General features: G+C 42.6%; 1 pseudogene across 1 annotated transcript in view; it reads right to left on the bottom strand.

The window, feature by feature from the left end:
* Nucleotides 1–5,014, bottom strand: part of LOC311234573 (transmembrane 9 superfamily member 2-like) — a 98,844-nt pseudogene extending 93,830 nt beyond the window's left edge. Inside the window, exons 1-2 of the transcript XR_014621076.1 lie at nt 4,651–5,014; nt 1,425–1,492 (exon numbers count right to left, since the gene is read on the bottom strand). The product of XR_014621076.1 is annotated as a transmembrane 9 superfamily member 2-like (transcript). The remainder of the gene's footprint in view (nt 1–1,424; nt 1,493–4,650) is intronic.
* Between the last annotated feature and the right edge of the window lie 14,911 nt (nt 5,015–19,925).

Raw genomic sequence — 19,925 nt, forward strand, 5'->3', positions numbered from 1 at the left:
ATTGAATAGCATCAACGCTAGCTGGCTACAATGAATTCTCACAAGCTGGCATCGTAAAATATCAACACCAGCCATGGGAATAACTTTAATCATCAAGGTAAGAGGATTTGAAGGCGTATGCTATGGAAGTCCCCAGCGGCTCCACTTTGTTAAAATGTACATACTAGGGCTATAGGATAACCACCGGTTAATTTGTGATTTTTTATTGGTTTGTCATGACAAATCAATTACATAATCCAACATATGTGTAAGAAACTAACATATTCCAGTTAACGGTATATCTTTTTAATGATTCGTTACGGCGAAATCAATACTTCCATTTGTATAAATTACGTTAACTCGAGGATAGTATTCCTCCCTGCGGGACCAATATTATTCTATGACAGCCCCGCCCCCATTCGCTAACCAACCAATCACTGCTACGCAACATCAACGCAACGGTTGTTCAGATTAGATTTTGGGGAGAGGTACGCAACATGCTCGCAACACACTCTACAACACCCTCTGCAACATCTGCAACCATGTTGCGTTGAAGTCGCGCTGATGTTGTGTTGCAGTTGCAGTTGCTGTAGCATGTCAGGGGTTCTGTGGTAAACAGGCGGTCTGGGACTGGGACATTTTCATGTCAGGACAGAACTGGGTCATATTAATGGTCTGTTGTTCAATCTGTCGAGTTCCAAAGAATCCATTCTTTCAATTCATCTCAGACTGAACACTCAAAGACAGCGGGACAGACACAGACAGCGAGACAGACACAGACAGACACAGACAGACACAGACAGAGAGACAGACACAAAGACAGCGAGACATAAACAGACACAGAACCAGACACACACAGCGAGACATACAGAGTTTATATGGAGGAAGAATGCTCACATCTCACTTTCTATTAATCTCAGACTCAACACACACAAAGACAGCGAGACATACACACAGACACAAAGACAGCGAGACATACACAGACAGACACAAAGACAGCGAGACATAAACACAAAGACAGCGAGACATACACACAGAGACAGACACAAAGACAGCGAGACATACACACAGACACAAAGACAGCGAGACATAAACACAGAGACAGACACAAAGACAGCGAGACATACACACAGACACAAAGACAGCGAGACATAAACACAGAGACAGACACAAAGACAGCGAGACATACACAAAGACAGCGAGACATAAACACAGACACAAAGACAGCGAGACACACACACAGACACAAAGACAGCGAGACATAAACACAGAGACAGACACAAAGACAGCAAGACATACACACACAGACACAAAGACAGCGAGACATAAACACAGAGACAGACACAAAGACAGCGAGACATACACAGACAGACACAAAGACAGCGAGACATACTGTACAAAGAGACAGACACAGATACATACATATATGGAGGAAGAATACTCACGCAGTGTACTCATAAGGCAAGACCGACTCCACTGAATCCAGCCTGTTCACAAACAGCTCGATGGTGGACTGAAAGCAATCGAAAAACACAGCAGCAACACAGAGTAAGAGAGGAGCATAGTGGCGATCTATCACTGTAGCGTGGGGCTCATTTACGCATTGTTTTGTTAAAGGAACACACAAACATTATGTTCAAGGAACACACCAACATTATGTTAAAGGAAGACACCAACATTATGTTAAAGGAAGACACAAACATTATGTTAAAGGACACACCAACATTATGTTAAAGGAAGACACCAACATTATGTTAAAGGAAGACACCAACATTATGTTAAAGGAACACACCAACATTATGTTAAAGGACACACCAACATTATGTTAAAGGCAGACACCAACATTATGTTAAAGGAAGACACCAACATTATGTTAAAGGAACACACAAACATTATGTTAAAGGAACACACCAACATTATGTTAAAGGAACACACCAACATTATGTTAAAGGTCACACCAACATTATGTTAAAGGAACACACCAACATTATGTTAAAGGAACACACCAACATTATGTTAAAGTAACACACCAACATTATGTTAAAGTAACACACAAACATTATGTTAAAGTAACACACCAACATTATGTTAAAGGAACACACCAACATTATGTTAAAGGAACACACCAACATTATGTTAAAGGAACACACCAACATTATGTTAAAGGAACACACCAACATTATGTTAAAGGAACTCACCAACATTATGTTAAAGGGCACACCAACATTATGTTAAAGGAACACACCAACATTATGTTAAAGGAACACACCAACATTATGTTAAAGGAACACACCAACATTATGGGAAAGGAACACACCAACATTATGTTAAAGGAACACACCAACATTATGTTAAAGGAACACACCAACATTATGTTAAAGGAACACACCAACATTATGTTGTTAAAGGAAGACACAAACATTATGTTAAAGGTACACACCAACATTATGTTAAAGTAACACACAAACATTATGTTAAAGGAACACACCAACATTATGTTAAAGGAACACACCAACATTATGTTAAAGGACACACCAACATTATGTTAAAGGACACACCAACATTATGTTAAAGGAACACACCAACATTATGTTAAAGGGCACACCAACATTATGTTAAAGGAACATACCAACATTATGTTAAAGGAACACACCAACATTATGTTAAAGGAACACACCAACATTATGTTAAAGGGACACACCGACATTATGTTAAAGGAACACACCAACATTATGTTAAAGGAACACACCAACATTATGTTAAAGGTACACCAACATTATGTTAAAGGAACACACCAACATTATGTTAAAGGAACACACCAACATTATGTTAAAGGAACACACCAACATTATGTTAAAGGAACACACCAACATTATGTTAAAGGAACACACCAACATTATGTTAAAGGAACACACCAACATTATGTTGTTAAAGGACACACCAACATTATGTTAAAGGAACACACCAACATTATGTTGTTAAAGGAACACACCAACATTATGTTAAAGGTACACACCAACATTATGTTAAAGGAACACACCAACATTATGTTAAAGGGACACACCGACATTATGTTAAAGGAACACACCAACATTATGTTAAAGGAACACACCAACATTATGTTAAAGGAACACACCAACATTATGTTAAAGGGACACACCGACATTATGTTAAAGGAACACACCAACATTATGTTAAAGGAACACACCGACATTATGTTAAAGGAACACACCAACATTATGTTAAAGGGACACACCGACATTATGTTAAAGGAACACACCAACATTATGTTAAAGGAACACACCAACATTATGTTGTTAAAGGAACACACCAACATTATGTTAAAGGAACACACCAACATTATGTTAAAGGAACACACCAACATTATGTTAAAGGAACACACCAACATTATGTTAAAGGAACACACCAACATTATGTTGTTAAAGGACACACCAACATTATGTTAAAGGAACACACCAACATTATGTTAAAGAAACACACCAACATTATGTTAAAGGAACACACCAACATTATGTTAAAGGACACACCAACATTATGTTAAAGGAACACCCAACATTATGTTGTTAAAGGAACACACCGACATTATGTTAAAGGGACACACCAACATTATGTTAAAGGAACACACCAACATTATGGGAAAGGAACACACCAACATTATGTTAAAGGAACACACCAACATTATGTTGTTAAAGGAACACACCAACATTATGTTAAAGGGCACACCAACATTATGTTAAAGGAACACACCAACATTATGTTAAAGGACACACCAACATTATGTTAAAGGAACACACCAACATTATGTTAAAGGACACACCAACATTATGTTAAAGGAACACACCAACATTATGTTAAAGGAACACACCAACATTATGTTAAAGGAACACACCAACATTATGTTAAATACGGTATGATACCGTGACAGTAATAAAAGACTGGCATCCCAAGTGTGATGCTCGACTCTTTGACTCCTGGAGTTGACAGCCGGGTACCAGCAAACCCAAGCATCCTCTCCGATGGCTATAATAACCTGCTAGGTAACGGATATGACTGCTGTCAAACTTAACGTTGTCCTTCGTGACATGTAGAGACTGAAGAAGACAGGTTTGGTCGTTTAACGTGACAATAGAAGAAGTTACCCAACCGTCCTGGACTCATAGGGTTTTGATTGATTGAAAATTGTATTAACAGATTGCAGAATGGGTACAATACAGTACGGCTCAATACACACAATTGTTAAGGGGATGCAGACCAGAGAAAGACTTTCGTCTTGTTTACATCAGGGTCCTCCATTTTCAATTCATCATAACATATGACATACATGACATACAGATAGACAGTACTGCTACATCTAGACATTTATGACATACCAGATCTACAATATACAGTACTGTAGAGACTGAAGAAGACCCAATTCAGTCGTTTAATAACGTGACAATAGAAGAAGTGACCCAACCTGGACTCATAGGGTTGACGTTAAGAGGACGGGCTTGTTGTTTTCAGAAGACATTTAGCAAGTTAATAACGTCAGTCATCAGCTGACTCGTTAGCCTTTAGCTCTGCTTGCTACTAGCCTAGCTCTTGTCCTGTAGTGCAACTAGATGATCGCTGCAATGGATCCAGTCAACAACCTATATAGTAAACATTCACCTTGCAGTCCGGCACCTCGGCACCCTCCCTGCCCGGCTCACAGAAGCTGACAGGAGCCAGCCCCGGCAGGTAGAAGCCCGCAGCCCGGTGCAGCAGCAGAGCTCCACACAGCAGCACAGGGAGGAGGCTGCAGGAGGCATGTTGTTGTTGTCGTTGTCGGGCTGTTGTTAATAAACTCATCGTTTACCCTCTTCGATCAACGATCAAAACACTTCGAACGTTTCTTCTGTGAGACGTGTGTCTACTAGCTGTGTGATGAACCAGTGCAGCACCGACGATCTGGCATTTGAAGAGAGAGAGCAGGTCTCGGTACAGTTAGCGGTGAGATCTGCCCCCTGCTCGCTGGCTGCTGCTGCTGCTGGAACCCACTGTTGGCATCGACGACACGTCACATCCGCGTCACGTCACATCCGTCCACATAGTGGCCAGGTCCAATAGTACCCAGCTGCAGCCGTTCAGACCAGCGCTTACAAGCCCCGCACATACAAGCCCGCACATAGCAACCCCTCGCTTCCATTGGCTGATTTTGGTCACGTGATTTTGGGTCACGTTGCACGTTGCACTGCGGGATTGATTGATTGATTGATTGAAAACTTTATTAACAGATTGCCGTATGATTTGGGTCACGTTGCACTGCGGGATTGATTGATTGATTGATTGATTGATTGATTGATTGATTGATTGATTGATTGATTCATTGATTGATTGATTGAAAACTTTATTAACAGATTGATTGATTGATTGAAAACTTTATTAACAGATTGCCGAATGGGTACACGTGACCACAGGCCCTGATTGATTGATTGAAAACTTTATTAACAGATTGTAGAATGGGTACACGTGACCTGACCGATTGATTGATTGATTGATTGATTGAAAACTACACCTACACCGGTAACGCGAGCAAGCGCATTTCGTAATTGTCTCACAGTCTCACTGTGTACAGCTGAGAGCTCCAGCATAGCTATGTACGCGAGCTAGGCGCAAGCCAGAGTAAAACACAGTTTTCATTCAATCAATAATCAATAATAACATACCTCTCATTGCTTTAACGTTACCTAGGCTCTCGTGTCTTGATTGATTGATTGAATTGATTGATTGATTGATTGATTGAAAACTTTATTAACAGATTGCAGAATGGGTACAATACAGTACAGCTCAATACACACAATTGTTAAGGGGATGCAGACCAGAGAAAGACTTTCGTCTTGTTTACATCAGGGTCCCCCATTTTCAATTCATCAGGACATATATGACATACATGACATACAGATAGTCAGTACTGCTACATCTATACATTTATGACATACCAGATTTGCAAATACAGTACTGTTTGTGATACAGAAGGAGTCAAGAAAAGGGAGTATATACATTTGACGTAGAAACTGTACATTGGAGGAGGTTGGGTGGGGGGGGTTGGGTACATTGGGATATTGACAACCATACTGGGTAATTTACATTGGAGGTGGTTGGGGGGGGGGGGGGGGGGGCACACTGTATAAACAAGCAAAACTGTACATTGAGGGGGGGGGGGGGGGGGAGGAGACACTGTACAAACAAACAAAATTGTACATTGGACTATTGACAAAACCATACTAGGTAAATGACTGTACATTGGAGGGGGTTGGGTTAGGATATTTACAGGGGCCAGTTTCGAATTGCAGTCTCCCGTAGGTGTCCCTTGAGAGAGGTTTTGAAAGTGGGTAGTGATCCACATTCCTTTACAGCTTTGGGTAGGGCGTTCCACATTGATGTGGCATAATTGCGAAACGTGTTTAGTCCCTTATTTGAGCCGAATCTGGGTTTAACATGATTTGTGGAGCTCCCTCTGGTGTTGTGATCGTGGTATTCACTGACCTTTGGGAAGTATTTTGACATGTACATGGGTACCTTGGTCGTGTAGTGTATCTTGTAGACCAGGCCCATTGCAAGTTGCTGTACTCTGTCGTCTACTCTAAGCCATCCTAGGTTGTCAAAGTGGGCAGGGGTGAGGTGGGTTCTAGGAGTAAGGTCAAGCAGTAGTTAACGTTAGCATTAAGCTAACAAGCTGGGGCCGCTGGTGTACAGCTGAGAGCTCCAGCATAGCTAACTTATGTCCGCGAGCTAGGCGCAAGCCAGAGTAAAATAGTTTTCATTCAATCAATCAATAATAACATTAACGAGACTCTCGTTGTGTCTATTCTGCTAACGTTACCTCTCATTGCTTTAACGTTACCTAGGCTCTCGTGTCTATCTGCTAACATTAGCATTAAGCTAACAAGCTGTAACGGCACCAGTCTCGCGTCTATATCTGTAAAGTTCAGCTCCAACTCCATAGTGAAGTTCGCAGACGAAACGGTGGTGGTGGGGCTGATCTCGGACAACGACGAGAAGGCCTACCGGGAGGAGGTTGAGGTACTGGAACGCTGGTGCCAGGACAACAGCCTGCTCCTGAACATTGGTAAAACCAAGGAGCTGATCGTGGATTATAGGAGAGGACAGCAGGAGACACACACACCACTGATGATTAACGGGGCTACCGTGGACAGGGTGAGCAGCTTTAAGTACCTGGGGGTCCACATTTCAGAGGATCTGACATGGTCAACACACATAGACACAGTAGTAAAGAAGGCGAAACAGCGCCTCTACCACCTGAGACAGTTAAGGAAGTTCAGAGTATCGGGGAAGATACTCCAGTCCTTCTACTCAGGAGCTGTAGAGAGCATCTTGACCGGAAACATCACTGCCTGGTATGGAAACAGCACGGCACAAGACAAGAAGGCCCTACAGAGAGTGGTGCGCTCAGCCGAGCGTACCACGGGTATTGCACTACCTCCCCTGCAGGTTCTATACAACAAAAGGTGCAAATCCAGAGCCTGCAGGATAATGAAAGACCCTCACCACCCCAATAACAGCCTGTTCCAGCTGCTGAGGTCAGGCAGACGCCTGCAAACCCCAGCTACTAGGACAGAGCGGCTTAGGCTCAGCTTCTTCCCCCAGGCCATCAGAGTCCTGAACAATGAACATTGAGTACCACTGTAACACTTTAGCATGAGCGGGCACACACTCAGGCCGCACGCACCCTCACTTATTGCCAAAAGGAAAGGCCACTTTAAATTAGTATTAGCAACAGTAACAGTGTATTGCACTACTATTACTACTACTGTTAACTGTCAACTGTTACCCGTCATTGCACACATTTATTGTTACCTGCTACCTGTTATTGCACAATTTTATTGCACACATTTTTTGTATTGGATTCTATTATATGTTATATGTTGTACCAATTGCACATCGTTGCGGGCAAGACCACCCGCATTTCATTGTATATCCGTATGCCGTGACAAATAAAACTCTTGACTTGACTTGATCTGCTAACGTTTGATTGATTGATTGAAAAGTTTATTAACAGATTGCAGAATGGGTACAGTACAGTACAGCTCAATACATACAATTGTTAAGAGGATGCAGACCTGAGAAAGACTTTCGTCTTGTTTCCATCAGGGTCCCCCATTTTCAATTCATCATATGACACACACGACATACCAGATTTTCAAATACAGTACTGTTTGTGATACTAAAAAAATCCAAAAAAAGAGTATATACATTTGACATAGAAACTGTGCATTGGAGGAGGTTGGGTAGGTGGGGTGGGGCTGTACATTGGAGGTGGGGGGGGGGGGGTTGGGTAGAGGGGGGGGACACTGTACATTGGAATACTGACATACATTTGACATAGAAACTGTACATTGGAGGAGGTTGGGTAGGTGGGGTTGGGTGGGGCTGTACATTGGAGGTGGGGGGGGAGGGGGGGGTTGGGTACGTTGGAATACTGACAAAGCCATGCTTGGTCTTTATTGTAAAACTGGGTTAGGACATTTGTGGGGGCCAGTTTTGAATTGCAGTCTCCCGTAGGTGTTCTTTGAGAGTGTTTTTGAAGGTGGGTAGTGATTCACATTCCTTTACAGCTTTGGGTAGGGTGTTCCACATTGTTGTGGCATAATTGCGAAACGTGTTTAGTCCCTTGTTTGAGCCGAATCTGGTTTTTCTTTTCTGGGGCGTGAGATATGAAGACAGATTTAACTGGGTATAGGAAGGCAGTACCATACGAGCCGCAAATTGAACATGCAGTGAGTCTGCGACAACAACCCAATAATAAACACTCGAAACAGCTATACCAGACAATTACAACAGCAGTGATGCCTGCTTCAAATGTCACGTATTATAGGCTACCACCACTGCATGACTGGGTACAATACAGTACGGCTCAATACACACAATTGTTAAGGGGATGCAGACCAGAGAAAGCCTTTTGTCTTGTTTACATCAGGTTCATTCATTCATTCATTCTCCTCCCGATGTGTTCGTTCAACTCGCGTCTCTGCGACCAGCCGCTCTATCGGAGATAGGATCACATTGTGTCATGTTTTGCTAGAGGGTGTATATGTTTATTATTCCGAATAGATCTACACGGGCTTATAGCCTATAATACGTGACATTTGAAGCAGGCACCACTGCTGTTGTAATTGTCTGGTAATAGCTGTTTCGAGTGTTTATTATTGGGTTGTTGTCGCAGACTCACTGCATGTTCAATTTGCAGCTCGTATGGTACTGCCTTCCTATACCCAGTTAAATCTGTCTTCATATCTCACGCCCCAAAGGCGATAGCGAGGGGGGCGTATGCGTGTAGGTCAGTGGCAAATCAGAGCGCAAAACGGGAACCCGGAAACACAACTGCGTTGGTAAAAGCATACACGCGGTCAGACCAGATATCAGTGCCACTCAGGGTGAATAAACGTACATATAATTTTTTCAAATATATATGTCTGTAGATGATATTTTTGTATGATAGCCCTTCCAGAGTGGTAGCTTTATCATAATTATCAAGTCATGAAGTATACCCACCCCCTCAGGAAATCGCATTTCAGATGCTGGTGCATATCCTGCTTTAGACTCACGTAGGTCGTAGAGGACATCTCTCAATGTTTCACAATATTGTGTTTGGTATCATTTTAAAGGGGACTATGTAATATTTCATTCAAGCTAAGATGTGAATCTTTCTGACCAATATAGAGGTCACTGGAGCTCTTTGAACAGTCAACAACACACATTTTACACGATTTTCACCTAAATGATATACTATCAACAACAGCAACAGGGACACAAAATACTAAATCTACAACACTCTCAGGACCTAAGGATTCAGGAAATGTATAATATGCATATACTATTTCATTGTTACAGGTCATTGTGAGCCTTAAATTAGAAGAGCAGTATTAGGCTCCTATTAAACTATACAGAACAGCCACTATAGTCTAGAATGGAAACATAGGTCCACCTGCACAGGGTGAATTTTTTTTCACCACCTGTTTTTTATTAATCCTTGAAGTGTCTATTTTAAGATTCTGACAGGTAACAGGTTGGAATAATGTCCCATGGGGTTTATTTTTAACCCTTTATTACACCTATCCTGAACCAAAACCTGAAAAATAAGAAAAAGAAAACAGCATAACTTTTGAAGTTAACAACATATGGAGACAAATTAAAACATTTTCCCAAACAAGTTTGACCCAAGGAATTCAGTACAATTGTTATTTTTAAGATTCAAACACATCTTGATAAAATTTCAGGACAGAAAAAGCAAAAAACCCTGAAAAAAACGTATATCACATCTCTATTTCCCCTTTTTACTGAAATGTAGTGCATTGGACGAGATCGATTTAGGTTAATATTGGAAATAATATTGTAATAAAGATTGTCTCCATGCTGTTATGCCCTAAATATTATAATTTTGCATAAACAATTATATAGAGACAAATAGTTGGGTCAAGAACCAACATTCTGTGACCATGCTCTGGCTAAGATGTTTTGATGATTGATTTGACTTCTATGGACCTTTCATAAAATATTTAGCCCCCGTGTCCCTCCGAAAAATCCCGGCATTTTTTGTCAGATGGCCAAATCCAAAATACCTGCTGACGCCATCTTGAAAAATTAACTTTTGATCCAGAGCACCTAGAATCATGTATGAATACACTTTTTTGTGTAAGTCAACCATGACGATTCCAAATCTGACATCAGTTTGACTCTATGACATCAATTTGACCCAGAAATCCAAGATGGCCACCATATAGTAGAGCGAAAATGTTACTTTTAATGTCAAAACCAATTTTACCATGGTAAAATAATAATAATAATAATAATGACTTGGATTTATATAGCGCTCTTCACTGACCCAGAACGCTTCACAGAGTCCATTATTCGTTCATACACAGTCATACCGGTGGTGGTAAGCTACAATTGCAGCCAGAGCTGCCCTGAGGCAGACTCACGGAAGCGTGGCGAATAATCAACGCCTACGGCCCCTCCGACCACCACCAACATTCATTCACATGCATACACATTCATACGAGGCAAGTATGCTGTACTTTAAACAAACTACCTTCATAAGGATCTCAGCAAAATAATTGATGAATGTACAGTATGATAATATAACTAATAATAATATATATATAATATATAATAATAATATAATAATATATAATATAACTAATTTATAGCATTTTCAGCTTTTTCTGGCCACGCAGGACCGATAGAGGGAGAGAGGGAGAACGGGAGGAGAGGTAGGGAAGACATGCAGCAAATGGTCACTGGGACTGGGAAACGAACCCGGGACGACCTTCGCGACTCAGCACGCTATGTGGTGTGCTACTGGAGCGCCCCAACAATGAAACCACTTTAAACATGTCATGATCAGTCCGAATCAGAGCATTCTGCCTCACTAGATTCTGAATCATCAGATTCCAATGAATCACCCTCCTCCTCCATACATCATCATCTCCCTTCTCATCATCATCCTCCTCACTCCTCTTCCTCACTTTCTTCAGCTGGCCCTGGTGCAGGTAGATGTGTTGGGAGAGCAGGTCGTGTGTGGCGGACAGGGCGACAGCGACCACCCAACAGCTCCCAGCCATGTCCGAGTGGCGAAGGGTGTCGCTTCAGGGAGGGGAGAACCTTGAGATTCTTTTTTTTAAAACTCAATTTTTATTTGCATTTTTGGATTACAAGCATACAAACAACATCATCTTTGAATATTATTATCATCTCAGTCGGTCTTCCAGGTACATAATACATAGACATAATGTACAACATCGTTAAACATATATAAACAATAAAGAAAAGATTTTAATATCCAAAAACAGAAATAAAAAATACCGACTTAAGCAAAAGTTCCAAAGACATAAATAATAAATTGAAAAAACATAAAACAATTGTCCTACCCAAATGATAGAGATAGAAAATACTAACTAAAGCAAAAATGTGCGACATGGGTTCAGAGACCCTCCTTGAACCTCTTTCCTCCTTTACCCTTCTCCCTCTTGTGTTGCATTTGTTTCTTCCTCTGTGATGTCGTTTTCGTTCCCTTTATAATCCTCCCACTTTCCCCATCTTTCCCCAAATTTCTCTTCCTGTAACCTCAGCATGTGTGTTATCCTCTCCATATCCTGTATATCTTCCACTATTCCTACCCATTGTGCTATTGTCGGTGGGTCTTCCTTGTACCACAGTCTCGTTATTGCTTTTCTGGCCGCTATCAACATTATCTTTATTAAATATTTGTCCCCCCCTTGTATTCCCTCGTGTGTCAGGTCTCCTAAGTAAAGCACCAGTCCTGTTTGTGGTAATCCGTATCCTAATATTCTGATCATTGCCTCCCCTATCTCCTCCCAATACCCCTTCAGCTTCTGACATCCCCAGAATATGTGCGTGTGATTTGCCCCCTCCTTCCCACACATCCTCCAGCAAGCTCTTTGTGTTGGTGCATATTTTCCCTTCAGTTCTGGGGTTATAAAGAATCTGATTATGTTTTTCCATCCAAACTCTTTCCATATCCTCGATCCTGTTGTTGAATGTTGCACCTCGCATATGTTCCCCCATTCCTTCCCTGTTATTTCTATCTCTAGCTCTCTCTCCCATTTCTCCCTTATGTAATTGGTCGTGTGTCCCTTGCTGTTCATTATAGCCCGGTATATTGCTGATATTACTCTTCCTTGCCCCCCTTCGTATGCCCATACTATCATCTTTATTATTCCATTCTGTTCTTCGTCTTTGGCCCCCCTTATTTCTTTGTTGTAGTAGTCTCTAACCTGTAGATACCTGAAGTGGTCCCTGTTTTCTAGTCCAAATTTCTCCTTTAATTTTTGTAGTGTCTGCATTTCCCCCTTCTCTATCATTTTGCATATCGCTGTTGCCCCCCCCCCTCTCCCACCTTCTGAATCCATGGTCTAACCTCCCTGGTTTGAATCTCTTGTCATGTGCTACCCATCTCAGGACCCCTGACTGCTTCTCCAATTTGTGTGTTTTTACTACTCTGTTCCATATGGTCAAGGTGCATTTGGTGATTGGATCTAATAGTCCCTCTTTTTCTTTAAATAGTTCCCTATCTCCCACCAGAGCTTGTACCTTGTATCCCTCCCCTTCTTTTTCAATGTCTTTCCATCTTGCCTCATATCTGTCGTTACACCAGCACGTCACTGCTCTCAGTTGTGCTGCATAGTAATAATCTTGTAGGCTGGGTACTGCCATCCCTCCCTCTTCCTTTGGTAGTTGTAGTGTTTTATATCTGACCCGTGGTCTTCTCCCCGCCCATATGAACCTCGATATCAGTCTGTCCCACTCCCTGAATTGATTCTGTGGTATTTGTATCGGTAGTGACTGAAATAGGTACAGTAATCTTGATAGTATGTTCATTTTAATGACCTCTATTCTTGAATTGAAGTCCAAGGGCATTGATTGATTGATTGATTGATTGATTGATTGATTGATTGATTGATTGATTGATTGAAAAGTTTATTAACAGATTGCAGAATGGGTACAGTACAGTACAGCTCAATACATACAATTGTTAAGAGGATGCAGACCTGAGAAAGACTTTCGTCTTGTTTCCATCAGGGTCTCCCATTTTCAATTCATCATATGACACACATGACATACAGATAGACAGTACTGCTACATCTATACATTTATGACATACCAGATTTTCAAATACAGTACTGTTTGTGATACTAAAAAAATCCAGAAGAAGAGTATATACATTTGACATAGAAACTGTGCATTGGGGGAGGTTGGGTAGGTGGGGTGGGGCTGTACATTGGAGGTGGGGGGGGGGGGGTTGGGTAGGGGGGGGGGGACACTGTACATTGGAGTACTGACATACATTTGACATGGAAACTGTACATTGGAGGAGGTTGGGTAGGTGGGGTGGGGTTGGGTGGGGCTGTACATTGGAATAGCCATGCTTGGTCTTTATTGTACAACTGGGTTAGGACATTTGTAGGGGCCAGTTTTGAATTGCAGTCTCCCGTAGGTGTTCTTTGAGAGTGTTTTTGAAGGTGGGTAGTGATTTACATTCCTTTACAGCTTTGGGTAGGGCGTTCCACATTGTTGTGGCATAATTGCGAAACGTGTTTAGTCCCTTGTTTGAGCCGAATCTGGGTTTTACATGATTTGTGGAGCTCCCTCTGGTGTTGTGATCGTGGTATTCACTGACCTTTGGGAAGTATTTTGACATGTACATGGGTACCTTGGTCGTGTAGTGTATCTTGTAGACCAGGCCCATTGCAAGTTGCTGTACTCTGTCGTCTACTCTAAGCCATCCTAGGTTGGCAAAGTGTGCAGGGGTGAGGTGGGTTCTAGGAGTCAGGTCAAGCAGTAGTCTGACTAGTTTGTTTTGAGATGTTTGTAATTTGGTTTTTAGTGCCTTTGAGGTGCTTTGGTACCATGAGGTGCAAGCATAGTCGTAGTACCCTTGAATGAGTGCTCCTGCCAGAGTCTTCAGGGTATTCTTGTTTACCAGGGAGGAGATCCGGTACAAGAATCGAGTTCGTTGATTGACTTTTTTTATTACATTGGATGCCATTTTGTCACAGGAAAGATTAGCCTCTAGGATGGAACCCAGGTAGGTAATTTCATCTTTCCTTGTGACAATATTGTCACCCACTGTAACTGAGAAGCCGTCTGTTTTGCTGAGTTTGTTATTTGAACCGAAGAGAATGGACTCTGTTTTGCCCATGTGTAATGATAGTTTGTTGTCGGCGAGCCATATGCAGATTTTGCCTAGTTCCGAGCTGAGGGTTTTTTCAACCTGTAACTTGTTCTTGTCAGAGACCAGCAGGGCTGAGTCGTCCGCAAACAGGAACAAGTTGCAGTCACAAGCTGACGACATGTCATTTGCATAAATTAGGAACAGTAGTGGTCCTAGTATGCTTCCTTGTGGAACACCACAGTTCACTGTGAGGGGGGGGGATAGGGTACCGTTTACCTCCACCATCTGTTCTCTCCCCTCCAGGTAGGATTGTATCCAGCTCACTGATAAACTATCAAAACCAATTGCTTTTAGCTTGTCAATCAGAATGGTGTGATTGACAGTGTCGAAGGCCTTTTGTAGGTCTAGCATGACCATGCCGCAGTATTTGCCCGCGTCCACCTCTTGCTTGATGTGGTCGTTCAAATAGAGAAGGCATGTGTCAGTGGAGTGGGATGTTCTGAAGCCAGATTGGAATTCGTAGATTAGATTTTTATCCGTAAGGTACTTTTCGACCTGTTCGTATACTATTTTTTCCATGACTTTCGAGATGGATGTAAGGATAGAAACAGGGCGGTAGTTGCCTGGGTCTAATTTGCTGCCCTTTTTGTGCAGGGGTGTTACTCTCGCTATTTTGAAGTCCTTGGGGACGTGTCCCTGTTTTATGGAGAGGTTTATTATGTGTGTGATGACTGGGGTGATGGCGGCTGCTGAGTCTCTGAGGAATTTGGAGGGGATGTTGTCATGGCCAGTGGCCTTGTTCGGTTGGAGGGCGCTCAGTTTATTGAGTACCTCATCTGTAGTTACCATTTCCAGTTTGAAATCGTCTTTGTGGACGCCTAGGTTCTTGTAGTATGCTACTATGTGTTCTACCCCATACTGCCCTGAGTGGGAGGGTAGTTTGTTTACCAGTGTTGTGGCTATGTTTGTGAAGAAAGTGTTTAAGTAATTGGCTACATCCAGTTTGTCTGTGATGAGCGTGTTGTCCGTCTTTATGTTTATGTTTGAGAACCTGGTTTTAAGTTTTTTACTGCAGCCTAGTTGATTATTGAGTAATTTCCAAAGTTCCCGTGGTTTATTTTTGTTTTCCTCAGTTTTGTCATTGATGAAATTTTTCTTTGCAGTTTTTATCATGGAGTTTACGTCATTTCTTAGTCTGTTTCTTTCTAGTTTGAGTTCAGTCACGTGGGCTTGGAGTTCACTGCTCGTGTTTTTGGTAAGCTTTGACTGACTTTTATGAAATTCAGAGCATTTTTTGTCTCTGGCTTTCATAGCGGTCAGTATTTCAGTGTGCATCCACGGCTCAGCGCGATTTTTTACCCTGGTGGTTCTTAGGGGGGCCATGTTGTTTAGTATTGTTGAGAATTTGGTTTTGAAGCCAAGCCAGGTTTCTTCAACCAGTGTACCATTGAGTTCATCTGACCAGTCCAGGCTCTTCAGTTCAAGGTTAAAGGCCTCGCTAGAGTACCTTTTGAGGTCTCTAGATGTGACCATTTTGTGACAGCCAGCCTTTTGCTTTGGCTTTTTGCGGGAACAGAATATCATATAATGATCACTTAACCCGCATGCTATCACCCCTTTATTGGAGATCATGGACTTGTCAGAGGTCAGGATGAGGTCAATGGTAGTCTGGGTTGATTCACACACCCTTGTGGGTTGGGTGATTAGCTGGCTGAAACCGTGCAGATCAGAAAATCTACTGAAGGCCTTGAAGACGGGTGCTGCTTTACGTAGCATATCCGTGTTCCAGTCCCCAATAAGGATTTTTTCTACGCCCTCCACCCCAGTTAAGCACCCATCAAGTGTGTCATAAAAGCCACTCTGTTCTGGTGGTCTATAGATTGTGCCTATTAGTACTGATTTTGCCCTTTCAAATAAGATTTCAATCCATACAGTTTCAATCTCGTCATGGTTAAGGTCAGTACGGTTGCTGAATTTGGTATCTTTGTGTATATACACACAGACACCACCTCCATACTGGTTCCTATCCCTCCTGATGATTGAATAGTCCTCGATTTCTATCTCTGGATCCTGAACAGATGAGTCAAGTTTTGTTTCTGTGAAACATAATATATTAGCCTTACCGTTTAAAAACAAATGTCTGATTTCAGCCAATTTCGGTTTCAAGCTGTTTATGTTTAAGTGAAATATGTGAAGTCCATTTGAGTTTGTTATTTCATTAATGTCGTCAAGTTCAAATTGTTTTTCCACTGTGGTGTGTGGTTGATCTTGTGGCGGTAGGTGGGGAGGGGGGGATGGGGTCCTGTGTTCATTGATGTTAGGAGGGGGGGTGGGGATGATCCTTTGTCCTCTGCTGGTGTATTTGGTCGGTGTGAAAGCCCGCGACGTGGGGGGGGGGGGGGGGGCTGGTTGCTGTCCTCAGATGTGTCTGGAAGCCCTCCGTTGTGGGGGAGGGGGGGTGGGTCAGCCCTATGTGCTGGCCCGGTTAGACTAGCTGTCCTGGCGGGGCTAGCCGAGTCAAACGGCGGGTCCCTGGTGCTCACGTCCCACGCTGATATGAGTCCCCTGATTGCAAGTTCTCTCCCTCTTGTCTCTCGGCTCCTCTGCTTGGGCTTCGGTGAGGGGATGTCGCCGCCTGCTGGTCGGTTGGTGCATCCGCTGGTGCATCCGCTGGCCGTTGTGTCCTCGGCCGGCGACGGTGTGAGGATGTCCATCTCTCTAAGTCTCTCTTGATGTTCTGATTTATCTGTGTATAGTTCGCCTCAAACAGTTTCTCCACCCCTCTCGTGATGTTCACCCCTAAGTATTTAATCTTGTCCATGTCCCATCTTATCCCGTACTGTTCTCTAATTTCCGTCGTTGGGGTATAGTTCCATGCTAAGGTCTGTGTCTTTGTCACGTTTAGTTTGTATCCTGAGTAGTGGCCATATTCCTTCAGTAGATCCATCAGTGCCGGGAAGCTCTTGCCTGGTTGCCTCATGTATACTATCACGTCGTCCGCAAATAGGCCTAGTTTATATTCCGTTCCCTTTATCCTTACTCCCTTAATGTCCTCGGTCTGTCTGATCAGTTGTGCCAGTGGTTCTATGAAAACGGCGAAGAGCGTCGGTGAGAGACAACATCCCTGTCTGGTAGCCCTCTCTAATCTGATTCTATCCGTCAAGCTGCCATTCACCTTAACCCTCGCTGTCGGCTCTTGATATAGCGCCTTGATCATCTTCATCGCCCTCCCGTTTAGTCCGAACCTCATCAATGTTTTATATAAAAATGTCCAGCTCACACTGTCGAATGCTTTTTCTGCATCTAGGCTAATCAGTACCGCGCTACCTCCTTGTTTTTGTATCTCCTCTACTATGTGTAATGTCTTTCTCACGTTGTCCTGTGTCTGTCTCCCTTTAATAAATCCAGTTTGATCTTCATCTATAATGTCTGGCATAAACGTCTCAAATCTCTTTGATATTATCGATGTATACATCTTGTAATCCACGTTGAGTATGGACACAGGTCTGAAACTACTACATAATTCCCTATCCTTCCTTTCCTTCGGTATCGTGGTGATTATGGCTTCCTTCCACAAGGGGGGCATTTTTCCCTCTTCCATCGTGTGTCTGAACGCCGCCCCTAACATGGGTGCTAATTCAGTTCTAAATGTCTTGTAGAATTCCGATGGGAATCCATCGCTCCCCGGAGACTTGTTGTTTTTAGCTCTACTAATTGCCTCTTCCAGTTCTCGTTCCGTAATTATTTTATTTAATTCTTCATTCTGTTCTTTCCCTATCGATGGTAACTCTAGCTTCTCCAAATATGCTTCTATTTCCTCTTCTCCCGCTGCTTTTGGCTGTGTGTATAGTTTCTCATAGTATTCTCTAAATGTCCTCTCTATTTCAGCTGGGTCTCTCAATATTTCATTAGTCTTTGTATCCCTTATTGTGTGTATCGTGTTCAACTTCTGTTGCGTCCTAATTCTCCTAGCCAACAGTCTGGTCGCTTTTGGTCCCCCTTCATAGTACGTTTGTTTCATGAACCTCGCTTTCTTTTCTATTTCCGTAAATAATTCCCTATTTATCCTGGCCTTTACTTCTTTGATTTCTCCGAGCGTTTCCTGTTCTTTTGATATCTGGTGTCTCCCCTCTAGCTTCTTCAGCTTCCCTATCAGATTGTGATATGTCTCCGTTCTGGCCTTCTTCAGCATTGCTGTCTTCTCCATCAATTTCCCCCTTATCACCACCTTCAGTGTGTCCCATAGAATGTTCGGATCTACCGCCCCGTTGTCATTTTCTTCCTTATATCTGGCTATCTCCTCCTTGATCTGACTCACCACCCCCTTGTTATTTAATATTCCTACATTTAGTCTCCAGATCGTGTTCCTCCGTCTCCCTTCTAGATCTACTGTCAGATATATGGCACTGTGATCCGATATGTCCGCTACTCCTATTCTGCTCTCCCGTACCCTGTAACTGTCCCCCGTCGTCATCAAAAAGTAGTCTATTCTCGCATATGTCACGTGCGGGTGTGAGTAATGTGTGTATTCCCTGTCCATGGCGTGCATCCCCCTCCAAACATCTGTAATTCCCATTTCCGTCATCTGAATATTCATATATCTACTGATTGGTGCCCGTCCTTTTCTAGTACTCGTGGTGTCTAGGTCGTGATTCAGTACTACATTAAAATCTCCCGCGCATATCAATATCCCCTCTAGTTCCATCACTATCATATCAAAAATGGTCTCATATAAATCCCTCTCACTCTCTGGGGGTGCATAAACATTCACTAACGTAACCATTTGGCCCTCCATTTTCCCCTTCACCAGAACAAACCTTCCCTCCTTGTCTCTTACTTCCTTGATCAATTCAAATTTGACTGTGTTTTTGATTAACGTGATTACTCCTCTCCTCAGGTTCCGTATAGTATGCATTTTCATATCCAAATCTCTTCAGTTTCTCATGCTCCTGTGCTACCAAATGTGTCTCCTGTAGAAAAATCACTTCCATCTCACTTTTTTTACATTTCAACATCACTTTGCCCCTCTTTATCGCATTATTCATTCCATTAATGTTTAACGACATCATTTTTATTCCTTTAACCATTGTCATCTTTCTTCTTCTTTCGAGAACCTTGAGATTCTGAGAGATATGAGTCTCTCCCAAGAACCCTGTGCAGCTGCACATGCGGCACTGGAGGATGATACTGACCTCGAGAGCCTCATCACCAATTTATTCACCCAGGTGGAGGCCAGTGACATGGCGGACTA

The sequence above is a fragment of the Notolepis coatsorum genome (assembly GCF_963971535.1).
Source record: "Notolepis coatsorum genome assembly, chromosome: 9".
In the NCBI taxonomy this organism is placed as follows: domain Eukaryota; kingdom Metazoa; phylum Chordata; class Actinopteri; order Aulopiformes; family Paralepididae; genus Notolepis; species Notolepis coatsorum.